Here is a 19,190-nt window from a genome sequence, read left to right on the forward strand (position 1 = left end):
TGAGTGGCCAGCTGCCAATGCATAATTAAGTGCAGGCCTGTGGTGGCATAGGCCAGTGGGTACCAAGGAAAGTGCTGGGAGCGGGCAGAGGCTGAAGACGATTGTGTGTGGGAGACCTGGGCCCAAGAGAACACATGAGGGTCCTGGTCACTAATCTCAGCAACTGTGGGTTTTGGCATAGGAGGGAAGAAGGGAAGGAGGAGCTGAAAGGGAAGGTCTTGTGGAGCTTCCAGAATTGAGGCAATCCGGATCAAGACGAGGAAGGAGGGGGAGACAATTCCATATGAGGGAGCCTGCTGAGGAAAGAGATTAGAAACCAGCTCTCTGTTTATTGAAGCGCTTGACACACAGACGGTTTGTGCCGGAGGAACGTAAAGATCTGGAGGGAGAGTATTTAGTGAGACCAAGTTGTAGATAGCATGGTCCCTGGCCCCCGGCAGACTTATGGGTGATGCTGAGAGATTTGAATTTGATCCTTTCAGAAACCGGGAGTCAGTGGAGAATTCTTAGGGCTGGAGAGATGCGGCCCCTGGGCATGAGGCCAAGGATAAGTCTTGCAGCCCTATTCTGGATTAGCTGGAGGGGTCCTAGAGAGGAAGAGGGTAGATTAAGGAAAAGGTTTTTGCGGTAGTCTAGCCTAGAGAAAACAAGAGCTCTAGAGACATTGAGCTTCTGGGGAAAAGTGAGGAAAAGGAGAATTCCTTTGAGGAGGTAGAGTTGAAAGTGGGCCTTCTTGGCAAGTTCCTGAATGTGAGGGAGGAAGGAAAGAGAGGAGTCGAAGATGACTCCAAGCTTTCTGGCTTCCGATGAAGGAGAAGGGGAGAGCCCATAAAGGATGGCCAAAGTGAGGGGAAGAAAGAGGGAGCAGGAGTCCCAATGGGAAGGATCTCGGTCTTGCTGGCATTGAGGCAGAGATCATTGGAAGTGCACCTGGACTGGATGGCAGATAGATAGTCAGGAATGATGGAAGATATAAGGAGATGGTCAGAGGGAAGTTTGAAGAAGAGTTGTGTGCCACCTGTGTAACACTGGAGGTTAGGGGAGAAGGTGGAAATGAGGTGTGCCAGTGGAGCAAGATAGGTGTTCAAGAGCCAGGGAGAGAGGCTGGAGCCCTGCGGGACACCGCAGGTGGAGAGAGAGGTGGGGGAGGAGATAGAGCCCATGACCTGGGATGGACGATCACTAAGGAAGGAGGTCAGCGAGTCCAGTGCCCGCTCCGAGAAACCCTGGGTATCATGGATCCGTTTTAGATACTTTCCTTGAACTTTTGGTGAAAATAGGTCAATCGGTAGACTCTAAATTATCAAATAAATTGTAATGGGTTGTAGGTAGAAATATTCATTGCATATTCTTCCAGAACAGGGATTAATTTGGTGCAAAGGTTTGGTAAAATAAGATTCCTATTTCTTGTTGACCATCTCATGCTTTTGCAAATATTAAGTCCTACTAAAATTTGCTCATCGGTTGGTCTATGTGCATTTTCCAATATAATAACCTTAATTTCCAATTCTACAATTAAAGACTCGTAGTCGCTCTCAATAGGCTCGACCACTTTGAAAGAAGAAAGAGTGCTCCATACTGCTATATTTCATTAAATGTAGTCTACGCGGCTTTGCTTATCACCTATTCATCCATTTCAAGCTCTAAGGCCATGAGAATACACAGGGCCTCATTACACATAGTGCGGTAAGGGTTTACCGGTACCGGTAAGGGCACCGGTAAACCCTTACCGCCTTACTACGAGGTCCCTTTGCGGGTTGGTACTTTAACGCCTGCTTTTTAGCAGGCGTTAAAAACCAACCCGCAAAGGGACCAGGGTGCTAATTACGGTACCGCAATTTGCGGCACCGTAATTAGCGCCTTCCCCATTCCCATAGAGCCCTATGGGGCAAAAATGGGAATGGGGAAGGGCAATGGGGGAAGGGGGAATTACCGCCTGCCAACCTTGGAATAGGGCGGTAATTCCCCTTTCCACCAAGGCGGTGCCGGTATTTTACCGGCATGGACCAAGCACCTTGGTCCCACGCCTACCGTGTAATGAGGCCCATGGTGTTTGCTGTAGATCGAGCAGGAGGATATTTTCTCAGAAGGGCATAGATTGTAGATTGGGAATCTCCCAGGTTTCCTCCTCCAGTGTATCACTCTTCACTATAAACGTGTAGTACACAGGGGTTGGTAACCACATTTTGTTTGGTGGTTGTTTGATTGTGTCTCCCTCGGCTATGGCCAGTTATACTGACAGAAAGGTCCTAAACTCATTCTATCTATGGTCGCAAATTACTCCTCACTAACTCCAAATGAGGCCGAAGGATGTCTGGGGTTGCTTGTGATCACGTGCAAAAGTGATATGTAGTCGAAAAGGTTGAACTTTGAAAGATTTCTTTGAAATTCTTTGCTTCGAATGAAAACGACGAACTGCCTACGAAATGCATTTTCAAATGTTTTATATCAGTTCACTTTTATGTTTGCACACATGAAGAAAAGGCCGAACATTCATCTTCCCAACAACGAATACAATGTTAGACTTTGAATGGGTGGCAACCCTTTGCCCATGCCCTTTTCTAACTGCTCCTCTGGCCCCCACGACTTGATCTATTTTCTTTCAAACTGTCAAACATGCTTTACTGCTCGTTTTTTTAAATATTTGTTCAGTTTGTGTGTTGATTCTTTTAGGTATAAAAATGCAATACTTGTTTCGGATTCCTGTTCAATTAAGTGTCGTTGTTACTTTTAAGTTATTTTCTTAATTGTATCTATTTTTTCAGAACTCATGAATTCCTGTCTTCTTGTTCGTGCAAATTCTTTCTCGCAAAAACACATTTGATCTGTTTCTTTAAACAAATATTGCCTCACCCGGAAGGAATGTGACCTAGAAAATCCTGACTGGATTGCCACTTTTGGGGAAGGTGCAGAACTGGCACATCGTGCGTCCCCTTTTTAAAGGCACAGGCAAGCTAAAGAGCAGTGGGCAGAGAGCTGCTCTGAGAAATTGCCTGTGGTTATGTTTGCTTTAAAGCGTTAGCCCCAATCACTTGTTGGAAACTGTTGATTCCACCAGAAGGTGCGCCACACAGAACGTACAGTGACATCCCCTCCCTGTGATCCACAGCTACTCCTATGTGGCACTGCTGATGCTTTTGGACCACAACTCACAAGGCCCTTCACCACTTACAATGCTGGCTAGGGCTCATGGGAGTTGGAGTCCAAAACATCGGACGGGTCACATGATGAGTAACCATTCAAAATGGTGTTTTACTGTACATTGTTGCAAGTGATTGAACTGTTCGTGTCTGTCATTCCCATTTTCCGCTCTGCCACATGGTGGATGCTGCCCCCACGGCTCATTGCTCCAGCAGTGTGAATCACCCAGAAACTGGAATGCTCTGCCTGCTTTTGTGACGCATGTGCTGTGTTTCTGTTCTGCATCCTCAAAATAAATACAATGCAAACACAGTTGTAATCCACAGCTGTAGGAAGTCCCAAAAAGCCAAAACGTGTGGGTCTACATTTTTGCAGGGGTTGCACATGGACGAAGACTTTTCCTCATCGAGCTTTGGCTGTCTGATGGAGAGCTCCCACCTCCCAAGCAGCGTGAGACAGGCTTTGGCCCAACGTATTGGGATGCCGCCTCTTTGTGCAGGGAAGGGCCCGGGACACGCCTCTGTGTCATGTTCTGTTCATTTGTATGCATTCTGTGCCCGCCGTGCTGTCAGGGCGCCTAATATATGGAGATGTCCTCCCTGATTATTAAAGGCACCTTTCCTCCGGCTGAGGGTCAGCACTATCCACAGCAGGGTCATGAATGATTTAAAAGAGGTGCACGCGAGGGAAGAGCTCCTTGGGGACAGGCCCACAGAAAGAAAAGGGGCAGCGGGATGCCACAATCTGTTGATGTGATCTTTAACTAAATTGTCAGCTCTGTGTTGTATGTCCCTGGATAATCTTGTCCTCTGCAGTTTGCAATGGGATTTTTTTTGTTGTTGCAATTAGGCACTGGGTTAAAGAAAGTACAAAAAAAATAGTTGAAAGCGAAAAGGGAAATATACAAGGCTCCTCTTTCCTGGCTATTGCATCGGACAGTCAGAAGCCAAGCAACTTCTGGTCTATGGCTGTATAAGCAGTAACCGTCCCAGTCACCCATCTTTTTGTCGCTCTAATGCCCCTTGGTTGTTGGTGTACCTTTATTAACCCACCATGGCACTCTACCTGAGTACACTATGTACAGTGCTGCTTTGCTTCCCAGGTAGGGTTGTGCGTTGTCTTACCTCTCAACCCTTTTAGTTTCCTGGGCGGGTGAAAACAGCACTTTTTATTTTGTGTGGGTCAGAGCCTATTAAAGTGAATGGACGTTTAAGGAGCTTGGAGGGTGACAACCGCCAAAAGCATCTGAGTTGAGAGCTATGGCTTTTTCAATCACATATGTGCATGCATAGGTGTACGTAAGACTGCAAGGTGACTCTATTTATGCAGGAACACCACCCTTACCTCCACATCCTCTTCCTCGTCCCATTACAGAAACATGAGGTGTCCGACTTCCCCCAGGCACCATTTTTTCTACTTCTTTATCTAACCCAGGGATGGAAGTGTAATGTAAAATCATTGGTACGCCGTACAACTAGTTCATTTGCTTTTTACAGAACGTACCTTTAGTTTAAAGGCTCAAGAAACGCATTGTGGACGCTTTCTCTTTCTCCTGAGCCAAATACAGAATCGGCTCAGGCCGGACATTCAAGCACTGCACGTTTCCCAATTCACAGCTAGGCAGACACACACACAGCGTCCATGGCTCTGCAGCTCGTTAAGGTGCTCTGAGTGGCAGAGCCTTTCATATGGAGGAAGGTACTTTTTCAACTCAACGAGTTTGCAATTCTGTGATAGTTAAAGGGAGCGCGACACAAAAAACACCCATTTACAGATGTGCTTAAATCCATGATGCCACATGGACATGCAAAAAAAAAACTGGTTTATGTCACTATTGAAATGCGTTTAACATCATGAATACACAGAGCTGGGGGTTTGTGACAAAGAATCTCCATATCTATCTGAGTTTATTACACAACTTCTTTTCTTGCATATCTTAAATCACTGAAAGTACAGAGGGCTTAAATAGATTTTTCAGGTTGGTATTATCTTACCTTCTGGGACCTATAGCTTACCACTTGGCATGTGAAAATTAAAGCTACAATGATATTATTTTGGCTTAAAATCTTGCTGAAAGGTTGTACATGTCGGTGTGTGGCTTTATTATGCATTTTGTTTTTTTAAGTAAACTATATAAGACATTATTACTGTAGGTCTTGAAAGCCAAACTATTTATACCGAGTAAAGCTTGGAATGTATGTGGTCAAATTTGAAGAGTGGATTAAAATCCCTGCTTCACTGTTCAGCCAATGTGTATTATCCTGCCCCCCATCTCTGCTCCTCCTCCCCCCGTCATCTCTCCAGCCATTCCACTTCCTCCTTTTTGGATGCAGCCAGAGTACCATTAGTTCCGTTTTTCCACTCCCACCCTGTGTCCCTGCCCCTCCCCTGGGGATATAATCCCACACCCCCAACCCAACCTCAATTTTTTCAATTTTCTGCCTCTGGCTGGGACTCAGGCAGTGGCGCTTGGTTTTTGGCAGAGAGGAACTTGTCGCTCAGGGCAGTTCACATCCATGGGCCTGGGCAACTGCTTTGCGGACAGGCTCAGCAGGGTATTCCCGTCCTCAGACTGGGTGAAGGGGCGTTTTTGTCTATTTGTTGCAGGTTTGGGACTCCATGGCTGGATCTGTTTGCCTCCCCCTGAACAGGAAGGCTTCAGCGCTGGAGGTTGGTTCGGTCCTGGGGGGTCTGGATGTTGAAAGGGAACGGCTTCAGGGACAGGGACTCTCCTATAGATTGTCAGAATCTGTCCAGCGGGACAAGCGTCCATCCACTCTGAAGTCCTATTCCAGGCACTGGGAGATGTTTCAGCGCTGGGGTTTACAGCGTGGTTTTCTTGCCGCCGGTTGTCTGGTTCCGGGGGCTCTACAATTCTTGCAGGATGGATTTGACATGGGGTTGTCGGTTTCCCCTCTCAGGGCTCATTGGGCGGTTGTTCTGGTTTTTCTTGTGGGCTTGCTGGTTTTCCTCCGGCTGATTGCTCCCTGGTAGCTCTGTTGTTGAGGAGTTTCTACCTAGCTTGCCCTGTTCAGGTCTAGGGGTTGCTTCTGTGGAATCTTCCCCTTGTCTTGTAGGCTCTGCAATCTGTGCCTTTTGAGCCTCTGGGGGATGTTTCCCTTAAGATTTTGTCCATCAAGACCACCTTCCTTCTAGCGATTACTTCGGCAAGAAGACTGGGGGAGATATGTGCTCTTACCTGCAGGCCCCCATATTTGGTGGTTCAAGACCATGCTTTGTTTCTCGGGTGTGACCCTTCCTTTCATCCCAAAGTTGTGTTCAAGTTCCATTTGTCTCAGGAAATGGTTCTTCCAGCCTTTTCCTAGCCGCAAGAGGTTGGCTGGAGTCATCGTGATGTCCGGCGGGATGTCCTTCTCTATTTGGAGCGCTCTAGTTCCTTCAGGAAAGTTGACAGTCTCTTTGTCACCTCTGGGTCTCAGGCATCGATCCCCACTATGAGTCGGTGGGTGCGGGATGCCATCTCTTTGGCCTATCAGTCCTCTGGTGTTACTTCTCCCCTGGGGGTGCAGAATACACGTGGTCCATGGCTGTGTCCTGGGCAGAGGCACTAGCTGTGTGCCGCTTGCTGAGATTTGCAGGGCCACTACTTGGGCTGACTCCAATACATTTGTCCATCACTGTCGCCTGAATCTGCACGGAGCTGGTGTCTTTGGTACTACTGGGGTTCTGGCGGCTGGTAGCAGGTGTTTCCCCTGTATTGGCGCTTTTTTGTTTCCAATAAAGTGGTGCTGGGTGGTGTGCACATACTGCGTTGTGTGTTTCTTGCTCCTATTCATCATCTCCAGTTGGTATATCTCACATTTATTTACTGGGACGTGGAAGAGGGACGTAGAGGTAATGCCGGGATTACTTACTGGTAATCTTCATTACTCCTAGTCCTACTCTTCCTTATCCTAGTTCTTTGTCCCCCATGTCCCGCCCCTGACCTAGCTGAATGGGGTATGGCTTTTGCTACAGGGAACTAAGGTTGGTTTGGGGATGTGGGGGTTATATCCCCAGGGAGAGTCGTGGACAAAGAGTAAATAAATAGAAAAAGGGATCCAGGGGGAGGTGGGGGCTCTCACATTTCTGTACTGGGACAAGGAAGAGCAGGACTAGAAATAATGAAGATTAATGTTAAGTAATCCCTGCATTCTAGTCATTTGTGTTCCTTTTACAAAACATTGTAATCTGGAAACGTATTATCCGATGTTCCTATTAAAGTGAACGAATACTACAAATGCTATAATGCCGTAGGATGCTAATTGAAAGCCTGGGACATGCAGTCACATAACACTACTTGTATAGTTTATACACAGGCAGGGTTGGACTGGGAACCAAACATGTCCCTGGAAATGTTATTACAAGTGGACTCATATCATGCACCTTGTGAGCAAACTAGGGTTTGGTGGGACCTCCCACAAGAACATTTGGAAGAATTGTATTTATTTGTATAGCGCTGGTCGCTCACAAACATCAGGGCGCTGCCGTATAGACAATTGGTACAAAAAAAAAACGTAGTCACAGGATAATTTGTCCAAGTATGTGGCTGGGGCTTTTGTCTGGTATGCAGTGGTTTATTTGAAGAGGTGGGTCTTGAGTTTTTTCCGAAAGCTTGTGTGATTCTTTTCCACATCATGGCGGCCTCTGTGTGGAATGCTTTGCCCAAACCATTTGCTTTCTTAACTTTGGTTATCTTTATTAGGCCTTTAGGCTTTGACCTGAGTGCCCGTCTTGACACATACGTAACCAATTTACTTTTAAGGTAGGATGGAGCCTTCACATAAATGCATGTGTGTGTTAGTGTCAAGGATTTGAATAGTATTCTGTACTCCACAGCTAGCCAGCCAAAGAAGGTTCCTTCTGTCCTCGTTGATGCGTTCCTTTCTAGTTTTATTCTTGACGATCCTGACTGCGCTGAATTGATCCAAACATTTCATTTTCAAACACATTTTGCGCCTAGAGATTAAAAAACAGTAGAACATAACAACACATGACCTGTATAAAGTGTTATTAGTGAGAAACCAACATACTGGAATGACTATAACACATTATTCACTTCAAATGAATGCGGGGCAAATGGTGGGATGGGAGGAAGGGTGAGGGGCAGAAAACAGGGTGTGCACACACAAAAGAGGCCCATGGAGCAGGGGCCCACCGGGGAATCTCCTGAGTTCCCTGTAGGCCGGTCCAGCACTGAACACGGCAGCTGAAAAGGCTTGAACCACAAACTCCGGCTTCCTCGAGGCTGCATTTCGTCCTATCGCAAGTAGATGGCGCTTGTGTCTTGTGATAGCAGTCTTCCTGGCAACAACGCACCTGCAAAGCAAGACACGTGCAGTGGCGCTCGTGAAGAGCAAACGCATGTGGCCCCGTACCCAAGCTGGCAGGACTTTCTAGTGAGAAGCCCCGCCATTGAGATCTCTGCCCTGCAACCGAACGTCCCCAAAATATTTTTTTTAATCAAAAGTTAAAAAAGAGCTTTTTTCTTAGGACATGGATCGAAACGGTTAACCCTAGAAAAGAAACTGCAATATCTTAATTAGACTCACAGGCTATGAAACAACGTTGTTCAAAATATTTTTCCGTATTAGCAAGGCTACAGTCACAAAACGCGTCCTTTTCGGCCCGCTTTTATTTCCATCCGCACTCAAGCACACATGGAATGGAGAGCGAGGGGGAGAGGGATAAAAAAAATCAGCCTGTTGTCTTGCAAGTGTTACTTATCATATTAATTAAAATCTGGTGACACGATAACACTAGCAGCTGTGTGGGAAAGCGAGGGAAATTAACAAACGTTTGATTTGTTGTGTTGCTAATGTGACACTTATTATACAGGTCACCGTAAAACAATACCTCAGCCAAAATATGCTAATGCGGCCGCCGAACTGTTCCAGTCACGGGAACACTGGTGTTTATTAGAATGAGGCTAAATAGAAAGGCACCTTTCCGGGAGCGGAACAATATTTTCAAGGCAAAAAGAGACATTGCGCGCCTTTTAATGAGCGTGCTAGCGAGGGGAGCCGTGAAAAAAAAGGCATTGCGGGCCCCTTTTTTATTTCTTTCAGTCGCAGGAAACAATATCAGGTAAAAACAAGACACGTGTAGATTTTCGATATAAAATAATTAATTATGAAATCCACTGGATTGACTCTTCTGACAAAATATATTTTATGTTCAGCCTGGATTTGCTTGCTGCAAAATCGTATTTGGGCAGTGCCCTCCAAGGACGAGATGTTTGAAACAGCGCGGCTGCCACAGATTTGTAGCCTTAAGCACGTTGTTAATTTAATTTGGATCTCAGTAACTGCAAATAAATCTTTCCATAAAATGCATTTGGATGGACATTTGAAATCAGCAAAAACGGTGTAAACTCAGGTAGAAAAAAACAGTAAAAAAAAAAAACGTCAGCGTTGCTTCCGAATTTTTAACAGACCCCGGAACTGAGTACATTCGTATTTTAGAACCTAAAACGAAAACTAATCGTTTTTTCAATCAGAGGTTAGCTGCTGGCTCAGTAAGAAGGATTTGAACTTTCTGGCCGGAGCAAGTATTCACAAAGTAAAAAAACAAAGGGAACGCCTACGCGAATCCTACTTTATGTCTACATTTAGAGGCCTTGCTGTACAACATGCTGTTTTTCTCCTGCAACTCTTCCCACAGAAATAATCCAACCCCCTTCTCCCAAACTTCCTCCAATAGTCGTAATTTTTATATCGTTGGAATTTTCATCTCCCTGCCTTATGTTATCCTGGGAAAAGCAGCCCTCTAGACCTCCCCCCAACCCCCCCCCCCCCCACGTGTTGTGATCAGTTTGGTGAAATGGGGTGTATGAAGTCAACCGTTTGTTTGACAGACTCTGACAGCAGATTACGCAGATCTTTGCCTGACAGGACAGGAGTTATTCGCGGCTGATTTCCGAGTGAGCAGGCGCCATCTAAAAGGTCAGGCTGCGGGCTGCGCGCGAGGGCGGCATTTCACCTCGCCGTGTGAACGGGGGCGCGGCGCGAGCCCCGGGGATCGGATATGGGCGAACAGCGGAAGGTGAAGGCTTAAAGCGATTCACTTCCACTATATTTACAGCCAGAGATTATGCTGACACTGCCTTTGAACCCTTGGCAAAAGAACCCACTGAGCAGCAGGAATTGACTCCATGCCGGAGGAGGCACAATATTTTTCCTGTGGAATTTCAGAAGAGTCAAGAACGTGAATGCTTATTATATTTCAACTGCATGCCTCGCTGTGTGTGTGCTTTTCAGCACCAACTAAAAGGCAATTAGAATGCATGTTGTATTAGAATTGTGAATGTTAGAGGAAACCTGCGTAAGATTGGCCTAAGTTAGTTCATTTAATGAAACGACTTGTGGTGGGCTTCCCCTTAAAAATAAGAGGTGCAATCATCCTTCATTGGAAACGATTTATGTAAAAAGAAAAAAAAGAAAATGGAAAGGGCAAAACAAATAATGTGGGGATTTGCCACTTAATCCATGCATGTGGGAAGGGTTGCACGTAGGCCAGACCTCGAACATTAATCGTGCTTAATTGCAGAAGACAACCAATGCGAGGCTATGCTCGGTAATGGGCATTATGGCCCAAGCAGGCTATTCAAATAAACGCAAGCACATCATTGCCTGCAGGAAATATCAGAAAGGTGTGACCCTCGTTCCCACTAGCATCCAAAAACCGGATCCCCAGTAAGGGGGGATCACAATGCGAATGTGCCCTGACGTCCCGGAATGGTACTTCTGGTTCAAACAGCTGGGGAACGATCGATGGTGGGTTTTCCCTGCAAAGTAGAGGAACGTCATACTCTTAAGTTCTTGCCCAATTCCACCTCTGTATCTGTGTACGCTGACTTCTCCCATGCATAAGCCTGTCTTTCCACTCATTCTGCTCCCTTTTATATATCCTCATCCCCCACGTTCGTGTGGATGTACATCCCTGGTGTAGTAGACAAGCGGCTGTGTCCCTGCATCAGCTTGGCTCCCATAACCCACAGAAAAAGAATGAGAGAGGTGTGGACGCAGTTAAGACTCTGACGTTTCAAAGTCTTGATATTGGTTTTAAGCCTGCATTTCCGTGAGGTGACAGTACTCTCAATTCCCTGGTGAATTGTATTTGTTCACGTGCCCTTGACCTGTGTCCACAACAGTTTCACTTCTCGTTGGTCCTGTCATAAAAATGTAAGTTCTGCAGTCAAAATGTAGGCACTTATCAATTGCGAGAGCAGTGGAGGGGGCTCCTTTTAATCGTTATACAGTCAAACCCAAAATGAAAGTAATGTACATCTAAAAGAGATGCAGGGGCACACGTAAGTATAACTAAATTTAGGGGTAGGCTGAAATGCGGTAAATAGGCCTAATAGCATGCTTTTGCAGAAAACATTTGTTAGCTTTTTTGTTAATCTACTTTGAAGCTGCAGTGGCTGGTAACACATTGCAGGTACCACGATCGCAGGCTGGTATGGTAAGAAGCAAATAATAGTTTTTTCCCGGGGTGAAAGATTAGAGGCCTTGTGTCCCGCCAACAAGCAATGAATGCATAACCATTTTTATATTTCATAATGATTTGCCAAACACAATTTTTAAATGGTGTCAAAAGAACCGCAAAGGTTTCAAATTGCCCTTTAGTACGTTTCGCCTGGGAAGAAGGCCGAAGAGTTCTTAATATGCAACATTTGTATAGCAGTATGTCCGTGGTTCAAGGCTCTGACAGTGTCATGGTAGGAAGCGTTTCTCATGAGAACTCAGATGAGTTGACCGTGGCAGATGAATAAAGTTCCGCTGGTCATCTCAAATGTTTCAATGAAATGTCATTACGATGTAGGAAATGGGTGTTGGATTGTGACATCACAAATTTTAATTAAGGGCGCTGTGGGGAGGTTTGTGAACCCATTACAGAATGTAATGTCTGTTTTTCTATAAGGGTATAATGTGCGAGCATCAATCAGCTTGGATTGGTGAGATTTTTTTAATGTTGCAAAGTTACTAATGGTAATTAGTTTGATTGTTATGAATGTTTTAGATTTAGGGGAGTTTCTGTGACAGCGCCTTTTCATGCAGGTCTGTTCCGTGATCTTTTTGAATATAGCTGTCCAAGCTGCGTCTGGGCCTTGAGTAAACCTGTGTTACTTCTTGCCTGCACACACTCCTTTTTTTACTACTTTTGGAATGTTCTATTGATGAGTCCCGATGCGACCCCCGGCACATTTTTGGAAGCCCCAGCGAGATATCTCAGCCTTTCGACCAGTTGTGGAGATTCGAGCCGTGCTCCTGGAGGAGTGCAGGGCAGCGTCTGTTGGCCAGTACCAAGAGCTCAAATAACGACCAGGTCCATGGACGCCGAGTTCCCGAAGGTCCGCCTGGTCCGGTGCTGCCTTTACTTCGACTGAAGTGCAGGCCTTTAAAGGGAGAACCAGATATCAAGAGAAGTGAAGAATCTCTTAAAAAAGATGTGTGTGTGTGTACTCGTGTATGAAAGCGCAAGCGGTGGTAGGGACTATTTTATGGTGTATAGTGACACACTCTCAGAAGTGCTGGAGGGCGATTGACCGTAGTAGTCTTAGATTTGAGGTCTTCTGATCCAATAGGGAGTAGGTGAACAGTGGCACATCTGCGTTAGAGCAGAGGGTTGCGTAGTAAGTGGGGGACCTTGTTAGACAAAAGTTGCGCGTAGTACAGGCAATTGGTATAGTTGCGTAGTCTTATTTTCTGGGGACATTTTTTTAGAGGGGTGTATGCACATATTTTAGGAGTAGTAGCAGTTTGTTTTTCAGAGTCGTTGAAAGTGGTTGTAGTATTTGTTTATTGTGGCTATGGAGATGACGGAAGGGCCAGAGTCAGAATCACGTGTAAATATTTTTACGGAACTGCGTAGCGCAAGTTAAAGGTGCAGATGATTTAAGGGAGGAGTACCTGTGCTTTTAACGTACTAATGTAGTGTCACAACCCTTGACCCGAACCCCCACTCGCATGTCCACATGCCAGGTGGGGCCAGGATTCGGGCTTTCCATTGGAGCCTCAGAAGCCTTGCACTAAAGGCGCCAGGCTCATGTTCAGAATGGGAAACATCCTTGAAGGGACTACTTTTCTTTGGGGCCTGCAGCCAACATGGAGGCACCCACACAGTCTAGTTCCTAGAACCAGACTGTGCGGTACAGTATTTTGGGGTGTGGTAGCCTGGGACTACTTTACCGGGACTACATTTCTAGAAGGCTATTTAAACCACACCCAAGCTACAGAACACGCTTCGCGTTATTCTGCAGTCAGCAGCGTGACGCTCACTGTGTCCAGTGTCCTGATACCGGCAATCATTGAAACAACGGACCTGCAGAGGAGACAAAGAACATCATTATTGGACTCTTACCTGCTACCCTGTGGATCATTTTAAAACATTTACCAGCCTGCTGCCTGCTGTTGCCGCTAGACAACTCGCGTTCAGCGGTCAAGACCATGCTGAATAGCGCTCGCTTCCTGGAGGAGGCGGAGCGTGGTCACGCTCACGTGACAGACCACGTGACCAACTGCATGCATAAAGCGGAACACAAACCGTGCAAGCGGCGAGTATACCTGCTACCCTGTGGATCATTTTAAAACATTTACCAGCCTGCTGTTGCCGCTAGACAACTTGCATTCAGTGGTCAAGACCATGCTGAATAGCGCTCGCTTCCTGGAGGAGGCGGAGCGCGGTCATGCTCACGTGACAGACTACGTGACCAACTGCACGCATAAAGCGGAACACAAATCGCCCGAGCGGCGAGTATACCTGCTACCCTGTGGATCATTTTAAAACATTTACCAGCCTTCTGCCTGCTGTTGCCGCTAGACAACTCGCGTTCAGCGGTCAAGACCACGCTGAATAGCGCTCGCTTCCTGGAGGAGGCGGAGCGCGGTCACGCTCACGTGACAGACCACGTGACCAACTGCATGCATAAAGCGGAAAAGAAACCACCCTTGCGGCGTTAAGCCCAGCGGGGTAAAGGGCGCTGGCTGTTGTGCGGCTGTTTGGCGCTGTGGTGCAATACCATGGAAATAAGGTAATTTCGTGGCAGATCTTTGATATTTTAATAATCATTAATTTTAGCTGATTATTATATATTGTATCTACGCTGTCCATAACTCATACCTTAGTAGATTGGAGTATACCTGTTGAACAGGCTTTTATGAGACTGCGGATTTCCCCCCTTGTGGAAGATATGGCTGACCAGGACGGTTCATATCTGGGTGGAGGGGGTGAGGCAGGGTTAGCTGCACCCAATACCCCTGCCCCAGTACCATCTCAGCCAGCACTGATAATCACTCATGCCCTTATCCACACGGATAGACAGCAAATAATGGAGGGAACTGCCCCCTACTTTCTCATCCATGAGGGATGGAAACGAGGGTTGGAATATACATTAGCGGCAAAGAAGATCAAGAGCAGGATAAATGATCATTTCCTCAGGAAAAGAAATAAGAGTACTAATGATTTAGCTGACATAACTGATTCTACATGGCAGCTTTCTGATCATAACCAAGAGGATGAAGAAAGAACTACTCTTACAGAATGCCCCCAGGCCAATCCATTGCCATCAGACACAATTCTAGATATCATGTCAAGATAGCCTTCATCTCAGGAACAACAAGAGGGGCCTACAATCACCTCTTTAGATGGACCTTCTCCAGTTTGTGAAAGTACACTGGCAGCTCTGAGTTTCGTCCTAAATTCCTTGGTTTCAGTTTTTGAAATTTTAAAAACAGAAGTACAAACTCAAGCAGGCCTTCTGCTGGAACTCTCTAATGAAGTATCCAAGAATGAATCAACAATGACAGCACTGAATAACATCATGAACACGGTTTTGGTTCCGACCCTAAAAGAAACACAAATAGAGGGAGTGAAACAAGGGCTGGACATCGCCCGAATCCACATCTTATTAAAAGAGGAGACAAAGGGTATTGTTGTAACACATGAGCTCTTAAAACATCTCCCTTTGGAAATTCAAAACCTCAAAATCCAGGGTCAGACCCCAACTGAGGAAGGTTCAAATGATTATTTTGGTGACACCCCGTTGTTGAATCAGTCCTAGAGGAATTTAGAAGACTGGCAAATGTAGACATCAAAGAAATAGAAGAGATTTTCGACAGTCCATCAAAGGCAAATGCCCAACCTCACAGGATTGTTCCAGTGGTGAAGCAAACCAGAGCCCAGGGGCCTCCCAGAACCCCAAAAGAAGAAAGCGGCAAAAACGGAAAAAAGGGGGCAGTGTTAAGGATACTTCCCCACATACGCAGTTGGAAAAAACTCAGAAAAAAACAAAGAATCAGAAAAATACAGCCTAAAAAAAAAACAGGAACAAACCTATTCCTGAAAAACCTGGCAATACCAACTGGCGAGAATCTATCCGAAACTACTGTGTCCGCATCTTCAGCTACAGAATCATCACAGAGTTTAAATCCTACTCAATCTATTCCCAGTAAATTGGTCTCTGGGAAAAATGGAAAAAAAAGGCTCCTGTAAAATGTAACGAAGGCCTCAATGGCCCGAAGGCACAGACTTCAAATACTGAAATGCAAACCGAACCTACAATTCCTCTGATCGCAGCTCCATATAATCAGAACCAAAAATCGGGCCAAACAAACATCAAGATAGCCCCAATATTTAAAAAACAAAACATGGCACAAAAGGGGAAAAAAGCCATGGCCAGTTCGGAGATCCTACAAGAAAATTCAAACACCAGAGTCAAACTGGCTCCAATCTTCTTGAAACCTGTGGCAAAACTAGCATCCTCAACATCCACCAGCGTCCCCCTCTACCCGTCCCACACTCAAGATGAGGTGCCATCAAGGCTCATATTAAGTGAGATGGATTGTTGGAATGGCTTAGGGAAATTTAGAAATCTCGAGCCATCTCCCCAGTGGGGACAAAGAGAGGAGCTAGATGGAATCCATCCTAATACAGCTGCAAGAAAAGTGGAACTTGAGATGGACAACTTTACAATTCCGAAGGCCTGGCTTAGACTTGAGAGACATAACAAGAATAAATCACTTTGCAGATCAGTGCTATTGTCGGAAATTAAAAATAACTACTCTCTGTTTCTCTTTACCTCAGAAGACATAGAGTACGTAAAATTTCCGGCAAATGATGATAAATTCTATGTGAAGATCGGTTTAAACTCAAGAAAAGACCATCGGGCCCTTTTCAACAACAAAAATGGGCTTGCTAGAGAAGGCCTGCTGGTATATGAATTAGAGGAGGAAGGCAGGCTTGGAAATCCCTCTAGTACAAAACGGACGTGGTAAGAGGCTGCAGTCAACATCGCTGGAGCTGCCGGAACATCAACAGAGTCAGCAAGGAGTACGGCATCTGGGTCCAAGCTAAATGACAATCTTATAACAAAACTACCCGAGATAATCTCACAAATCTTTCTGAAACCTGGAGAAGAGCAAAATAGCCTTTAGGCACAAGGGTTTAAGACTAGTCTTCTGGAATAAGAGAGGTCCTAGCTTCTTGAAAAAAAAAGAAACTAAAAAATGATCTTTTTGAGCACAATGACATCTTGTTATTCCAGGAGACTTGGCTAGTCAACCCTATAGAGATAGAGGGTTTCACAGTTTTAAATCTCCGGGCCTCGCAAAAGTTGAAAGGAAGACCGGCAGGAGGACTTTTAATAGCACTTAAAAATGCCAGTATTAAAGAGATTGCACCTCTGTGCAATAATGAGGTGGGCATTCAAGCCTGTAAAGTAGAGTTGGAACTGGATGTCCCTCGTGCAATCTTGGTGCTTATTAATATTTACTGGAACCCTACCAGTATAAGCCTTCAAGATTTCATAGAAATCCTGTATTCTACTCTCACGGCGGTGAAGATCGACTATGAGGAAGCCCATATTATTCTCACAGGGGATCTTAACACAGATCATATCAGCCCAGGGAGTGCGAAGATTGGGCAAGCCAAGTCCAGTACACTGCGGAAGGGTAAAATTTAGAGGGATTTTCTAGCATCTTGGGATTTTGAAATGATATATGAATAAAATAGGGGAGTGGAAAAAGCAGGACCAACATGGTGTAAAGGGTCTCTCCAATCCACCCTAGATTATATCTTTGTTTCTTCTGGTCTTTCAGTTTACTGCCCCAGCCTCACTCTAAATTGGGAGGGGGTAGTGACCACGCATGTTTTTAACTCTTGTTCTCTGAAATACTGAAGTCCTGTAATCAATATATTTCCCAAGAACTTGAAGGCTTAAAGGGTAAATTGAGAGTTGTCAAATATAAACACAGAGGAAAAAAGTTGAATGAACTTTTAGAAGCGGTTCCATTTTCAACGTGGTTTGAGGAATTTCTTCCGGAGAAATTTGGGAACTTTGTGTGGTCCATTTGTCATCCAAGCGAGGTAAAAGCAGCAGGTAAACAAACACATCTCCACCATTTTGATGAAGAAACCTATAACAAGAAGAGATCTTTGCGACAAACACTACGCTATATAAGGAAAAATGAGGTTGAGGACCCCTCCGTCTGCATGCAAAAACTCATACCTGGTGCGGAAATCCCGTGTGGCAGGATCTATGCACTCACAGAACCAGAAAACCAGCATTTAAAATCCTATCTGGACCAGTACTTGGCAAACGGTTTTATCCGCCCATCTAAATCACCGGCAGCCAGTCCCCTATTCTTCGTACCAAAGAAGGAAGGGGACTTGAGGACCTGCATCAACTATCGCGCGTTAAACCTGATCACCATAAAGGATAGTTACCCCCTGACACTCATTCCCGAAATGCTGGATCAGGTCAAGGACGCCCAGATTTATACCAAGCTAGACCTCAGAGGAGCGTACCACCTAGTCCGAGTTAAAAAGGGAGGTGAATGGAAAACGGCTTTCCGTACCAAAAATGGGTTATTCGAGTACCAGATAATGCCTTTTGGACTCTGCAACGCCTCCGCGGCATTCCAATACTTCAGGAACGATGTCCTGAGGGAATTGATCGATGTTTGCACCCTGGTCTACATAGATGACATCCTAGTGTATTCAGCCTCAAGGCAAGACCATGTCAAGCACGTCCGCTCCGTTCTCACCAAACTCCGCCAACATCAACTATGTGCAAAACTTGAAAAATGCTTTTTTCACGTAACCAAAGTGGAATTCCTTGGTTTCATCCTCACTCCGAAAGGCATCAGAATGAATGTACACAAAGTGGATGCCATTCTTAAGTGGCCTTCTCCAACTTGGCTAAAAGGGTTCCAGAGCATGCTGGGCTTTGCAAACTTCTACCGTCGGTTCATCCCAGACTTCTATCTATCTATCTATCTATCTATCTATCTATCTATCTATCTATCTATCTATCTATCTATCTATCTATCTATCTATCTATCTATCTATCTATCTATCTGTGCTCTTGTATTTCGCCACTAACCCTAAGGCCTCAGGGTGCACACAGGAGAGAAAGAAACAGACAACGAAGAACATAGAATATAAAAAAGGACAACAAGGATGGTAGGAACAAGACAGACTCTACCAGAATCAGGAGTCATAGGATGTTATAAAGCAGACACGAAAAGAGTAGTGTCATTTGCAAAAGGGTGAGGAGGCCTTACCCATGGCCTAGATCAAACAAGAAGGTTTTCAATTGTTTCTTGAAGACAATTACTGAGCTGATATTGGCCAGATGTTTTGGCATGGAGTTCCACAGGGCAGGAGCCCAGGAATTGAAACTGGCTCCTCCAAACCTCTTCAGCGTAAACATAGGTTGGAACAAAGAAATGTTGCTGCTGGATCGTAATAAACAACCATCAGGTTTCTTTTTTAACCTGGTCTTGAGGTATGATGGGGCCTTGCAATGCAAGGCCCCATCATACCTCTCAGATTGTGCATCTGATTATGTTACTCATACGAAAAAAACAATAAAAAATTCATGTGGACAGAAGATGCCGAAAGAGCCTTTCAAGAGCTTAAGAGAAGGTTCACTTCCGCTCCGATCTTACAACACCCTTGTCCAAACCTCCCTTACATCGTGGAAACTGATGCCTCCAGCATGGCTATGGGGGCTGTTCTTTCTCAAAAGGACCCTGAAACCAGGC

Source organism: Ambystoma mexicanum, chromosome 7p, assembly GCF_040938575.1.
Source record: "Ambystoma mexicanum isolate Mex_15411 chromosome 7p, UKY_AmexF1_1, whole genome shotgun sequence".
In the NCBI taxonomy this organism is placed as follows: Eukaryota; Metazoa; Chordata; class Amphibia; order Caudata; family Ambystomatidae; genus Ambystoma; species Ambystoma mexicanum.